The sequence below is a fragment of the Taudactylus pleione genome, unplaced genomic scaffold (genome assembly GCF_031769625.1).
Source record: "Taudactylus pleione unplaced genomic scaffold, aTauple2 ptg000906l, whole genome shotgun sequence".
NCBI lineage: Eukaryota > Metazoa > Chordata > Amphibia > Anura > Myobatrachidae > Taudactylus > Taudactylus pleione.
In genome coordinates, this window is record NW_028285307.1 from 1,505,557 (window position 1) to 1,521,523 (window position 15,967).

Sequence of the window (15,967 nt, forward strand, 5' to 3'; positions counted from 1 at the left end):
TGTATCCGAAATGGCAAAAACTTATTTTTCCATCTTCTAAATAACACATAGAAATATTTTTTATTTCTTCTTTTGGCAATAAACCACCTTTCCAAAAAAGAATAAAAGCAGGTTTCTATGTGTAGGGTTTCACAATGAAATCTTCACTTGAAAAAAGCATGCATTTTTAAAAAAAAATTTTGCTATCTTAATTGAAATGCTTACTATGTGTAGGAAAAATATAGTATTCCAACAAGGCTTACTATTTTTTAAACTAGATAACCTACTGTAGCATACTAAATGAGGGCCAAGTATTTTTATTTGACACAAATTGCTCTCCAGCTGTGACAAATATAATATTTTTTCTACTGTTATTATCATAATCTGGTTAACACCAGACATTAAGTGGGCACACATTTTGAATGTGTAGACTTCAGTCAGTATGTGGGTGATAAGGCACATGAGTGATAACCAGGAATAGATATTAGTAGGCAACATTATTTGCAAGTGGGTCTCCCAGCTTTCAAATTTGAGTGTGCACATGGTTAAAGATGTCATTATGGGAGTGAGATAACACATAGGCCCTTCCTCAATATATGGAAAAATTACCTTTTCATTAATGTGGTGTAATATTGCCTGGTGATCATTTGCAATAAGTACTAAATGTTCCCTCAAAATTTGCAAGAGGGTACCAGTAGCCTTTGCCAATTCTAAAATGTCAAATATAATGTATCCAAAATGGCCCAAAAAGTGTTATTTTCCATCTTCTAAATAAAACAGAAATATTTTTTTGTTCATGTTTTACCAATTATTCATTTTTTTAAAATAGCAAAAAGCAGGTTTCTATGTTTGTTTCAAAACTTTTATGTGAGAGGAGATGGAACAATGTTGTACTTCTTTACACAAGATGAGCTTGGAGATTTGTTTACTTCTTCACTTGAAAAAAAAATGCATTTTTTATTTTTTCACATTTTTGCTATCTTAATTGAAATGCTTGCTATGTGTAGGCAAAATATAGAATTCCAACAAGACTTACTATTTTTATACTGGATATCCTATACTAAATGAGGGGAAAGTGTTGTTATTTCACACAAAATGGGGAGATATGGGCTTTAGAAGGTATCTAGCTGTGAACAATACAATTTTGCATACTGATAATCATAATCTGGTTATCACCAGACATAAAGGAGGCACACACTTTGAAAGTTGAGACTTGGGTCAATAGGGATCGGTTTGAGTGACTGCCAGACCTATGTCCGGCAGTTCAAATCCCGATGCCAGAAGAGCGACAGCAGTGAAGATCCCAATAGGTAAGTAAACTATCTATACCTAACCCTCTCCCCCATATCCTTAACCCTCCCTTAGGGGTGCCTAACCCTAACCTCCCCCATAGTGCCTAACCCTAAACCCCGCAAGTGCCTAAACTGAACCCCACACTCCCCACAGCCTAAACCTAAGCCTACTTTCCCTAGCCTAAACCTCCTATGGGGGTGCCTAACCCTCAGAATCCCCATTTAGCACCTAAACTAACCTCACCCCCACACTGTCCCTGCCCGCTGCCTAGCTTACCTTCATTTGGTATGCCAGGATTCAGGCTCCCGGCATAGGGACAATAATAGGCATTGGGATTTCAATACTTATCATTAGTTCTCTGTCAGGATTGCACAGTTGGAAAGCCAGCAGTCAGCATTTCGACCATTGGCTTCCTGACTGCATACCGGTCAATAAGTGGGTGATAATACACATTGGTGAAAACCAGGAAATATACTTTATTTGAAAGTGGGTCTACCAGCTTTCAAGTTTGAGAGTGCACATATTTACAGATATCATTATGGGAGTGATAGAAAACATAGGCCCTTCCTCAATATATGGAAAAGTTACATTTTCTGTAATGTGAGGTAATATTACCTGGTGATCATCAAATTAAGATTTTCATAAGAGCTGCTCACCTACCCCTTTATAAATCATACCTGTTATTACTCCTGTTCCTGGAAATCCTCCTAAGTGAAACAATAAATTAAACTTAAATTAGTTAATTTTAGTATACATTATTCATTAAAGAAAACAGTAAAAGATACTTCAAAGAAAATTTCATTCAGCCACTAAACATATTTTGGCTTAACCCTATAGCAGGTGAGGATTTTTTTTAGCCTTGTGCAAATGGCTTTTTTTGTGTGCATGCAGCATATTCAACATCAATATTACTGATTTTTATACAGTACAAACACAAATTATTGTTTGCCTATTTAGAATAATTTGTATTTTCTAGAAATACCATTAGTCTTTTAAACTATTCTAACATGTCAAATAAAATGTATCCGAAATGGCAAAAACTTATTTTTCCATCTTTCAAATAACACATAGAAATATTTTTTATTTCTTCTTTTGGCAATAAACCACCTTTCCAAAAAAGAAAAAAAGCAGGTTTCTATGTGTAGGGTTTCACAATGAAATCTTCACTTGAAAAAAGCATGCATTTTTAAAAAAAAATTTTGCTATCTTAATTGAAATGCTTACTATGTGTAGGAAAAATATAGTATTCCAACAAGGCTTACTAATTTTTAAACTAGATAACCTACTGTAGCATACTAAATGAGGGCCAAGTATTTTTATTTGACACAAATTGCTCTCCAGCTGTGACAAATATAATATTTTTTCTAATGTTATTATCATAATCTGGTTAACACCAGACATTAAGTGGGCACACATTTTGAATGTGTAGACTTCAGTCAGTATGTGGGTGATAAGGCACATGAGTGATAACCAGGAATAGATATTAGTAGGCAACATTATTTGCAAGTGGGTCTCCCAGCTTTCAAATTTGAGTGTGCACATGGTTAAAGATGTCATTATGGGAGTGAGATAACACATAGGCCCTTCCTCAATATATGGAAAAATTACCTTTTCATTAATGTGGTGTAATATTGCCTGGTGATCATTTGCAATAAGTACTAAGTGTTCCCTCAAAATTTGCAAGAGGGTACCAGTAGCCTTTGCCAATTCTAAAATGTCAAATATAATGTATCCAAAATGGCCCAAAAAGTGTTATTTTCCATCTTCTAAATAAAACAGAAATATTTTTTTGTTCATGTTTTACCAATTATTCATTTTTTTAAAATAGCAAAAAGCAGGTTTCTATGTTTGTTTCAAAACTTTTATGTGAGAGGAGATGGAACAATGTTGTACTTCTTTACACAAGATGAGCTTGGAGATTTGTTTACTTCTTCACTTGAAAAAAAAATGCATTTTTTATTTTTTCACATTTTTGCTATCTTAATTGAAATGCTTGCTATGTGTAGGCAAAATATAGAATTCCAACAAGACTTACTATTTTTATACTGGATATCCTATACTAAATGAGGGGAAAGTGTTGTTATTTCACACAAAATGGGGAGATATGGGCTTTAGAAGGTATCTAGCTGTGAACAATATACAATTTTGCATACTGATAATCATAATCTGGTTATCACCAGACATAAAGGAGGCACACACTTTGAAAGTTGAGACTTGGGTCAATAGGGATCGGTTTGAGTGACTGCCAGACCTATGTCCGGCAGTTCAAATCCCGATGCCAGAAGAGCGACAGCAGTGAAGATCCCAATAGGTAAGTAAACTATCTATACCTAACCCTCTCCCCATAACCTTAACCCTCCCTTAGGGGTGCCTAACCCTAACCTCCCCCATAGTGCCTAACCCTAAACCCCGCAAGTGCCTAAACTGAACCCCACACTCCCCACAGCCTAAACCTAAGCCTACTTTCCCTAGCCTAAACCTCCTATGGGGGTGCCTAACCCTCAGAATCCCCATTTAGCACCTAAACTAACCTCACCCCCACACTGTCCCTGCCCGCTGCCTAGCTTACCTTCATTTGGTATGCCAGGATTCAGGCTCCCGGCATAGGGACAATAATAGGCATTGGGATTTCACTACTTATCATTAGTTCTCTGTCAGGATTGCACAGTTGGAAAGCCAGCAGTCAGCATTTCAACCATTGGCTTCCTGACTGCATACCGGTCAATAAGTGGGTGATAATACACATTGGTGAAAACCAGGAAATATACTTTATTTGAAAGTGGGTCTACAAGCTTTCAAGTTTGAGAGTGCACATATTTACAGATATCATTATGGGAGTGATAGAAAACATAGGCCCTTCCTCAATATATGGAAAAGTTACATTTTCTGTAATGTGAGGTAATATTACCTGGTGATCATCAAATTAAGATTTTCATAAGAGCTGCTCACCTACCCCTTTATAAATCATACCTGTTATTACTCCTGTTCCTGGAAATCCTCCTAAGTGAAACAATAAATTAAACTTAAATTAGTTAATTTTAGAATACATTATTCATTAAAGAAAACAGTAAAAGATACTTCAAAGAAAATTTCATTCAGCCACTAAACATATTTTGGCTTAACCCTATAGCAGGTGAGGATTTTTTTTAGCCTTGTGCAAATGGCTTTTTTTGTGTGCATGCAGCATATTCAACATCAATATTACTGATTTTTATACAGTACAAACACAAATTATTGTTTGCCTATTTAGAATAATTTGTATTTTCTAGAAATACCATTAGTCTTTTAAACTATTCTAACATGTCAAATAAAATGTATCCGAAATGGCAAAAACTTATTTTTCCATCTTCTAAACAACACATAGAAATATTTTTTATTTCTTCTTTTGGCAATAAACCACCTTTCCAAAAAAGAAAAAAAGCAGGTTTCTATGTGTAGGGTTTCACAATGAAATCTTCACTTGAAAAAAGCATGCATTTTTAAAAAAAAATGTTGCTATCTTAATTGAAATGCTTACTATGTGTAGGAAAAATATAGTATTCCAACAAGGCTTACTATTTTTTAAACTAGATAACCTACTGTAGCATACTAAATGAGGGCCAAGTATTTTTATTTGACACAAATTGCTCTCCAGCTGTGACAAATATAATATTTTTTCTAATGTTATTATCATAATCTGGTTAACACCAGACATTAAGTGGGCACACATTTTGAATGTGTAGACTTCAGTCAGTATGTGGGTGATAAGGCACATGAGTGATAACCAGGAATAGATATTAGTAGGCAACATTATTTGCAAGTGGGTCTCCCAGCTTTCAAATTTGAGTGTGCACATGGTTAAAGATGTCATTATGGGAGTGAGATAACACATAGGCCCTTCCTCAATATATGGAAAAATTACCTTTTCATTAATGTGGTGTAATATTGCCTGGTGATCATTTGCAATAAGTACTAAATGTTCCCTCAAAATTTGCAAGAGGGTACCAGTAGCCTTTGCCAATTCTAAAATGTCAAATATAATGTATCCAAAATGGCCCAAAAAGTGTTATTTTCCATCTTCTAAATAAAACAGAAATATTTTTTTGTTCATGTTTTACCAATTATTCATTTTTTTAAAATAGCAAAAAGCAGGTTTCTATGTTTGTTTCAAAACTTTTATGTGAGAGGAGATGGAACAATGTTGTACTTCTTTACACAAGATGAGCTTGGAGATTTGTTTACTTCTTCACTTGAAAAAAAAATGCATTTTTTATTTTTTCACATTTTTGCTATCTTAATTGAAATGCTTGCTATGTGTAGGCAAAATATAGAATTCCAACAAGACTTACTATTTTTATACTGGATATCCTATACTAAATGAGGGGAAAGTGTTGTTATTTCACACAAAATGGGGAGATATGGGCTTTAGAAGGTATCTAGCTGTGAACAATATACAATTTTGCATACTGATAATCATAATCTGGTTATCACCAGACATAAAGGAGGCACACACTTTGAAAGTTGAGACTTGGGTCAATAGGGATCGGTTTGAGTGACTGCCAGACCTATGTCCGGCAGTTCAAATCCCGATGCCAGAAGAGCGACAGCAGTGAAGATCCCAATAGGTAAGTAAACTATCTATACCTAACCCTCTCCCCCATATCCTTAACCCTCCCTTAGGGGTGCCTAACCCTAACCTCCCCCATAGTGCCTAACCCTAAACCCCGCAAGTGCCTAAACTGAACCCCACACTCCCCACAGCCTAAACCTAAGCCTACTTTCCCTAGCCTAAACCTCCTATGGGGGTGCCTAACCCTCAGAATCCCCATTTAGCACCTAAACTAACCTCACCCCCACACTGTCCCTGCCCGCTGCCTAGCTTACCTTCATTTGGTATGCCAGGATTCAGGCTCCCGGCATAGGGACAATAATAGGCATTGGGATTTCAATACTTATCATTAGTTCTCTGTCAGGATTGCACAGTTGGAAAGCCAGCAGTCAGCATTTCAACCATTGGCTTCCTGACTGCATACCGGTCAATAAGTGGGTGATAATACACATTGGTGAAAACCAGGAAATATACTTTATTTGAAAGTGGGTCTACAAGCTTTCAAGTTTGAGAGTGCACATATTTACAGATATCATTATGGGAGTGATAGAAAACATAGGCCCTTCCTCAATATATGGAAAAGTTACATTTTCTGTAATGTGAGGTAATATTACCTGGTGATCATCAAATTAAGATTTTCATAAGAGCTGCTCACCTACCCCTTTATAAATCATACCTGTTATTACTCCTGTTCCTGGAAATCCTCCTAAGTGAAACAATAAATTAAACTTAAATTAGTTAATTTTAGAATACATTATTCATTAAAGAAAACAGTAAAAGATACTTCAAAGAAAATTTCATTCAGCCACTAAACATATTTTGGCTTAACCCTATAGCAGGTGAGGATTTTTTTTAGCCTTGTGCAAATGGCTTTTTTTGTGTGCATGCAGCATATTCAACATCAATATTACTGATTTTTATACAGTACAAACACAAATTATTGTTTGCCTATTTAGAATAATTTGTATTTTCTAGAAATACCATTAGTCTTTTAAACTATTCTAACATGTCAAATAAAATGTATCCGAAATGGCAAAAACTTATTTTTCCATCTTCTAAACAACACATAGAAATATTTTTTATTTCTTCTTTTGGCAATAAACCACCTTTCCAAAAAAGAAAAAAAGCAGGTTTCTATGTGTAGGGTTTCACAATGAAATCTTCACTTGAAAAAAGCATGCATTTTTAAAAAAAAATGTTGCTATCTTAATTGAAATGCTTACTATGTGTAGGAAAAATATAGTATTCCAACAAGGCTTACTATTTTTTAAACTAGATAACCTACTGTAGCATACTAAATGAGGGCCAAGTATTTTTATTTGACACAAATTGCTCTCCAGCTGTGACAAATATAATATTTTTTCTAATGTTATTATCATAATCTGGTTAACACCAGACATTAAGTGGGCACACATTTTGAATGTGTAGACTTCAGTCAGTATGTGGGTGATAAGGCACATGAGTGATAACCAGGAATAGATATTAGTAGGCAACATTATTTGCAAGTGGGTCTCCCAGCTTTCAAATTTGAGTGTGCACATGGTTAAAGATGTCATTATGGGAGTGAGATAACACATAGGCCCTTCCTCAATATATGGAAAAATTACCTTTTCATTAATGTGGTGTAATATTGCCTGGTGATCATTTGCAATAAGTACTAAGTGTTCCCTCAAAATTTGCAAGAGGGTACCAGTAGCCTTTGCCAATTCTAAAATGTCAAATATAATGTATCCAAAATGGCCCAAAAAGTGTTATTTTCCATCTTCTAAATAAAACAGAAATATTTTTTTGTTCATGTTTTACCAATTATTCATTTTTTTAAAATAGCAAAAAGCAGGTTTCTATGTTTGTTTCAAAACTTTTATGTGAGAGGAGATGGAACAATGTTGTACTTCTTTACACAAGATGAGCTTGGAGATTTGTTTACTTCTTCACTTGAAAAAAAAATGCATTTTTTATTTTTTCACATTTTTGCTATCTTAATTGAAATGCTTGCTATGTGTAGGCAAAATATAGAATTCCAACAAGACTTACTATTTTTATACTGGATATCCTATACTAAATGAGGGGAAAGTGTTGTTATTTCACACAAAATGGGGAGATATGGGCTTTAGAAGGTATCTAGCTGTGAACAATATACAATTTTGCATACTGATAATCATAATCTGGTTATCACCAGACATAAAGGAGGCACACACTTTGAAAGTTGAGACTTGGGTCAATAGGGATCGGTTTGAGTGACTGCCAGACCTATGTCCGGCAGTTCAAATCCCGATGCCAGAAGAGCGACAGCAGTGAAGATCCCAATAGGTAAGTAAACTATCTATACCTAACCCTCTCCCCATAACCTTAACCCTCCCTTAGGGGTGCCTAACCCTAACCTCCCCCATAGTGCCTAACCCTAAACCCCGCAAGTGCCTAAACTGAACCCCACACTCCCCACAGCCTAAACCTAAGCCTACTTTCCCTAGCCTAAACCTCCTATGGGGGTGCCTAACCCTCAGAATCCCCATTTAGCACCTAAACTAACCTCACCCCCACACTGTCCCTGCCCGCTGCCTAGCTTACCTTCATTTGGTATGCCAGGATTCAGGCTCCCGGCATAGGGACAATAATAGGCATTGGGATTTCACTACTTATCATTAGTTCTCTGTCAGGATTGCACAGTTGGAAAGCCAGCAGTCAGCATTTCAACCATTGGCTTCCTGACTGCATACCGGTCAATAAGTGGGTGATAATACACATTGGTGAAAACCAGGAAATATACTTTATTTGAAAGTGGGTCTACAAGCTTTCAAGTTTGAGAGTGCACATATTTACAGATATCATTATGGGAGTGATAGAAAACATAGGCCCTTCCTCAATATATGGAAAAGTTACATTTTCTGTAATGTGAGGTAATATTACCTGGTGATCATCAAATTAAGATTTTCATAAGAGCTGCTCACCTACCCCTTTATAAATCATACCTGTTATTACTCCTGTTCCTGGAAATCCTCCTAAGTGAAACAATAAATTAAACTTAAATTAGTTAATTTTAGAATACATTATTCATTAAAGAAAACAGTAAAAGATACTTCAAAGAAAATTTCATTCAGCCACTAAACATATTTTGGCTTAACCCTATAGCAGGTGAGGATTTTTTTTAGCCTTGTGCAAATGGCTTTTTTTGTGTGCATGCAGCATATTCAACATCAATATTACTGATTTTTATACAGTACAAACACAAATTATTGTTTGCCTATTTAGAATAATTTGTATTTTCTAGAAATACCATTAGTCTTTTAAACTATTCTAACATGTCAAATAAAATGTATCCGAAATGGCAAAAACTTATTTTTCCATCTTCTAAACAACACATAGAAATATTTTTTATTTCTTCTTTTGGCAATAAACCACCTTTCCAAAAAAGAAAAAAAGCAGGTTTCTATGTGTAGGGTTTCACAATGAAATCTTCACTTGAAAAAAGCATGCATTTTTAAAAAAAAATGTTGCTATCTTAATTGAAATGCTTACTATGTGTAGGAAAAATATAGTATTCCAACAAGGCTTACTATTTTTTAAACTAGATAACCTACTGTAGCATACTAAATGAGGGCCAAGTATTTTTATTTGACACAAATTGCTCTCCAGCTGTGACAAATATAATATTTTTTCTAATGTTATTATCATAATCTGGTTAACACCAGACATTAAGTGGGCACACATTTTGAATGTGTAGACTTCAGTCAGTATGTGGGTGATAAGGCACATGAGTGATAACCAGGAATAGATATTAGTAGGCAACATTATTTGCAAGTGGGTCTCCCAGCTTTCAAATTTGAGTGTGCACATGGTTAAAGATGTCATTATGGGAGTGAGATAACACATAGGCCCTTCCTCAATATATGGAAAAATTACCTTTTCATTAATGTGGTGTAATATTGCCTGGTGATCATTTGCAATAAGTACTAAATGTTCCCTCAAAATTTGCAAGAGGGTACCAGTAGCCTTTGCCAATTCTAAAATGTCAAATATAATGTATCCAAAATGGCCCAAAAAGTGTTATTTTCCATCTTCTAAATAAAACAGAAATATTTTTTTGTTCATGTTTTACCAATTATTCATTTTTTTAAAATAGCAAAAAGCAGGTTTCTATGTTTGTTTCAAAACTTTTATGTGAGAGGAGATGGAACAATGTTGTACTTCTTTACACAAGATGAGCTTGGAGATTTGTTTACTTCTTCACTTGAAAAAAAAATGCATTTTTTATTTTTTCACATTTTTGCTATCTTAATTGAAATGCTTGCTATGTGTAGGCAAAATATAGAATTCCAACAAGACTTACTATTTTTATACTGGATATCCTATACTAAATGAGGGGAAAGTGTTGTTATTTCACACAAAATGGGGAGATATGGGCTTTAGAAGGTATCTAGCTGTGAACAATATACAATTTTGCATACTGATAATCATAATCTGGTTATCACCAGACATAAAGGAGGCACACACTTTGAAAGTTGAGACTTGGGTCAATAGGGATCGGTTTGAGTGACTGCCAGACCTATGTCCGGCAGTTCAAATCCCGATGCCAGAAGAGCGACAGCAGTGAAGATCCCAATAGGTAAGTAAACTATCTATACCTAACCCTCTCCCCCATATCCTTAACCCTCCCTTAGGGGTGCCTAACCCTAACCTCCCCCATAGTGCCTAACCCTAAACCCCGCAAGTGCCTAAACTGAACCCCACACTCCCCACAGCCTAAACCTAAGCCTACTTTCCCTAGCCTAAACCTCCTATGGGGGTGCCTAACCCTCAGAATCCCCATTTAGCACCTAAACTAACCTCACCCCCACACTGTCCCTGCCCGCTGCCTAGCTTACCTTCATTTGGTATGCCAGGATTCAGGCTCCCGGCATAGGGACAATAATAGGCATTGGGATTTCAATACTTATCATTAGTTCTCTGTCAGGATTGCACAGTTGGAAAGCCAGCAGTCAGCATTTCAACCATTGGCTTCCTGACTGCATACCGGTCAATAAGTGGGTGATAATACACATTGGTGAAAACCAGGAAATATACTTTATTTGAAAGTGGGTCTACAAGCTTTCAAGTTTGAGAGTGCACATATTTACAGATATCATTATGGGAGTGATAGAAAACATAGGCCCTTCCTCAATATATGGAAAAGTTACATTTTCTGTAATGTGAGGTAATATTACCTGGTGATCATCAAATTAAGATTTTCATAAGAGCTGCTCACCTACCCCTTTATAAATCATACCTGTTATTACTCCTGTTCCTGGAAATCCTCCTAAGTGAAACAATAAATTAAACTTAAATTAGTTAATTTTAGAATACATTATTCATTAAAGAAAACAGTAAAAGATACTTCAAAGAAAATTTCATTCAGCCACTAAACATATTTTGGCTTAACCCTATAGCAGGTGAGGATTTTTTTTAGCCTTGTGCAAATGGCTTTTTTTGTGTGCATGCAGCATATTCAACATCAATATTACTGATTTTTATACAGTACAAACACAAATTATTGTTTGCCTATTTAGAATAATTTGTATTTTCTAGAAATACCATTAGTCTTTTAAACTATTCTAACATGTCAAATAAAATGTATCCGAAATGGCAAAAACTTATTTTTCCATCTTCTAAACAACACATAGAAATATTTTTTATTTCTTCTTTTGGCAATAAACCACCTTTCCAAAAAAGAAAAAAAGCAGGTTTCTATGTGTAGGGTTTCACAATGAAATCTTCACTTGAAAAAAGCATGCATTTTTAAAAAAAAATTTTGCTATCTTAATTGAAATGCTTACTATGTGTAGGAAAAATATAGTATTCCAACAAGGCTTACTATTTTTTAAACTAGATAACCTACTGTAGCATACTAAATGAGGGCCAAGTATTTTTATTTGACACAAATTGCTCTCCAGCTGTGACAAATATAATATTTTTTCTAATGTTATTATCATAATCTGGTTAACACCAGACATTAAGTGGGCACACATTTTGAATGTGTAGACTTCAGTCAGTATGTGGGTGATAAGGCACATGAGTGATAACCAGGAATAGATATTAGTAGGCAACATTATTTGCAAGTGGGTCTCCCAGCTTTCAAATTTGAGTGTGCACATGGTTAAAGATGTCATTATGGGAGTGAGATAACACATAGGCCCTTCCTCAATATATGGAAAAATTACCTTTTCATTAATGTGGTGTAATATTGCCTGGTGATCATTTGCAATAAGTACTAAATGTTCCCTCAAAATTTGCAAGAGGGTACCAGTAGCCTTTGCCAATTCTAAAATGTCAAATATAATGTATCCAAAATGGCCCAAAAAGTGTTATTTTCCATCTTCTAAATAAAACAGAAATATTTTTTTGTTCATGTTTTACCAATTATTCATTTTTTTAAAATAGCAAAAAGCAGGTTTCTATGTTTGTTTCAAAACTTTTATGTGAGAGGAGATGGAACAATGTTGTACTTCTTTACACAAGATGAGCTTGGAGATTTGTTTACTTCTTCACTTGAAAAAAAAATGCATTTTTTATTTTTTCACATTTTTGCTATCTTAATTGAAATGCTTGCTATGTGTAGGCAAAATATAGAATTCCAACAAGACTTACTATTTTTATACTGGATATCCTATACTAAATGAGGGGAAAGTGTTGTTATTTCACACAAAATGGGGAGATATGGGCTTTAGAAGGTATCTAGCTGTGAACAATATACAATTTTGCATACTGATAATCATAATCTGGTTATCACCAGACATAAAGGAGGCACACACTTTGAAAGTTGAGACTTGGGTCAATAGGGATCGGTTTGAGTGACTGCCAGACCTATGTCCGGCAGTTCAAATCCCGATGCCAGAAGAGCGACAGCAGTGAAGATCCCAATAGGTAAGTAAACTATCTATACCTAACCCTCTCCCCCATATCCTTAACCCTCCCTTAGGGGTGCCTAACCCTAACCTCCCCCATAGTGCCTAACCCTAAACCCCGCAAGTGCCTAAACTGAACCCCACACTCCCCACAGCCTAAACCTAAGCCTACTTTCCCTAGCCTAAACCTCCTATGGGGGTGCCTAACCCTCAGAATCCCCATTTAGCACCTAAACTAACCTCACCCCCACACTGTCCCTGCCCGCTGCCTAGCTTACCTTCATTTGGTATGCCAGGATTCAGGCTCCCGGCATAGGGACAATAATAGGCATTGGGATTTCAATACTTATCATTAGTTCTCTGTCAGGATTGCACAGTTGGAAAGCCAGCAGTCAGCATTTCGACCATTGGCTTCCTGACTGCATACCGGTCAATAAGTGGGTGATAATACACATTGGTGAAAACCAGGAAATATACTTTATTTGAAAGTGGGTCTACAAGCTTTCAAGTTTGAGAGTGCACATATTTACAGATATCATTATGGGAGTGATAGAAAACATAGGCCCTTCCTCAATATATGGAAAAGTTACATTTTCTGTAATGTGAGGTAATATTACCTGGTGATCATCAAATTAAGATTTTCATAAGAGCTGCTCACCTACCCCTTTATAAATCATACCTGTTATTACTCCTGTTCCTGGAAATCCTCCTAAGTGAAACAATAAATTAAACTTAAATTAGTTAATTTTAGTATACATTATTCATTAAAGAAAACAGTAAAAGATACTTCAAAGAAAATTTCATTCAGCCACTAAACATATTTTGGCTTAACCCTATAGCAGGTGAGGATTTTTTTTAGCCTTGTGCAAATGGCTTTTTTTGTGTGCATGCAGCATATTCAACATCAATATTACTGATTTTTATACAGTACAAACACAAATTATTGTTTGCCTATTTAGAATAATTTGTATTTTCTAGAAATACCATTAGTCTTTTAAACTATTCTAACATGTCAAATAAAATGTATCCGAAATGGCAAAAACTTATTTTTCCATCTTTCAAATAACACATAGAAATATTTTTTATTTCTTCTTTTGGCAATAAACCACCTTTCCAAAAAAGAAAAAAAGCAGGTTTCTATGTGTAGGGTTTCACAATGAAATCTTCACTTGAAAAAAGCATGCATTTTTAAAAAAAAATTTTGCTATCTTAATTGAAATGCTTACTATGTGTAGGAAAAATATAGTATTCCAACAAGGCTTACTATTTTTTAAACTAGATAACCTACTGTAGCATACTAAATGAGGGCCAAGTATTTTTATTTGACACAAATTGCTCTCCAGCTGTGACAAATATAATATTTTTTCTACTGTTATTATTATAATTAGGTTAACACCAGACATTAAGTGGGCACACATTTTGAATGTGTAGACTTCAGTCAGTATGTGGGTGATAAGGCACATGAGTGATAACCAGGAATAGATATTAGTAGGCAACATTATTTGCAAGTGGGTCTCCCAGCTTTCAAATTTGAGTGTGCACATGGTTAAAGATGTCATTATGGGAGTGAGATAACACATAGGCCCTTCCTCAATATATGGAAAAATTACCTTTTCATTAATGTGGTGTAATATTGCCTGGTGATCATTTGCAATAAGTACTAAATGTTCCCTCAAAATTTGCAAGAGGGTACCAGTAGCCTTTGCCAATTCTAAAATGTCAAATATAATGTATCCAAAATGGCCCAAAAAGTGTTATTTTCCATCTTCTAAATAAAACAGAAATATTTTTTTGTTCATGTTTTACCAATTATTCATTTTTTTAAAATAGCAAAAAGCAGGTTTCTATGTTTGTTTCAAAACTTTTATGTGAGAGGAGATGGAACAATGTTGTACTTCTTTACACAAGATGAGCTTGGAGATTTGTTTACTTCTTCACTTGAAAAAAAAATGCATTTTTTATTTTTTCACATTTTTGCTATCTTAATTGAAATGCTTGCTATGTGTAGGCAAAATATAGAATTCCAACAAGACTTACTATTTTTATACTGGATATCCTATACTAAATGAGGGGAAAGTGTTGTTATTTCGCACAAAATGGGGAGATATGGGCTTTAGAAGGTATCTAGCTGTGAACAATATACAATTTTGCATACTGATAATCATAATCTGGTTATCACCAGACATAAAGGAGGCACACACTTTGAAAGTTGAGACTTGGGTCAATAGGGATCGGTTTGAGTGACTGCCAGACCTATGTCCGGCAGTTCAAATCCCGATGCCAGAAGAGCGACAGCAGTGAAGATCCCAATAGGTAAGTAAACTATCTATACCTAACCCTCTCCCCCAAATCCTTAACCCTCCCTTAGGGGTGCCTAACCCTAACCTCCCCCATAGTGCCTAACCCTAAACCCCGCAAGTGCCTAAACTGAACCCCACACTCCCCACAGCCTAAACCTAAGCCTACTTTCCCTAGCCTAAACCTCCTATGGGGGTGCCTAACCCTAAGAATCCCCATTTAGCACCTAAACTAACCTCACCCCCACACTGTCCCTGCCCGCTGCCTAGCTTACCTTCATTTGGTATGCCAGGATTCAGGCTCCCGGCATAGGGACAATAATAGGCATTGGGATTTCAATACTTATCATTAGTTATCTGTCAGGATTGCACAGTTGGAAAGCCAGCAGTCAGCATTTCGACCATTGGCTTCCTGACTGCATACCGGTCAATAAGTGGGTGATAATACACATTGGTGAAAACCAGGAAATATACTTTATTTGAAAGTGGGTCTACAAGCTTTCAAGTTTGAGAGTGCACATATTTACAGATATCATTATGGGAGTGATAGAAAACATAGGCCCTTCCTCAATATATGGAAAAGTTACATTTTCTGTAATGTGAGGTAATATTACCTGGTGATCATCAAATTAAGATTTTCATAAGAGCTGCTCACCTACCCCTTTATAAATCATACCTGTTATTACTCCTGTTCCTGGAAATCCTCCTAAGTGAAACAATAAATTAAACTTAAATTTGTTAATTTTAGTATACATTATTCATTAAAGAAAACAGTAAAAGATACTTCAAAGAAAATTTCATTCAGCCACTAAACATATTTTGGCTTAACCCTATAGCAGGTGAGGATTTTTTTTAGCCTTGTGCAAATGGCTTTTTTTGTGTGCATGCAGCATATTCAACATCAATATTACTGATTTTTATACAGTACAAAT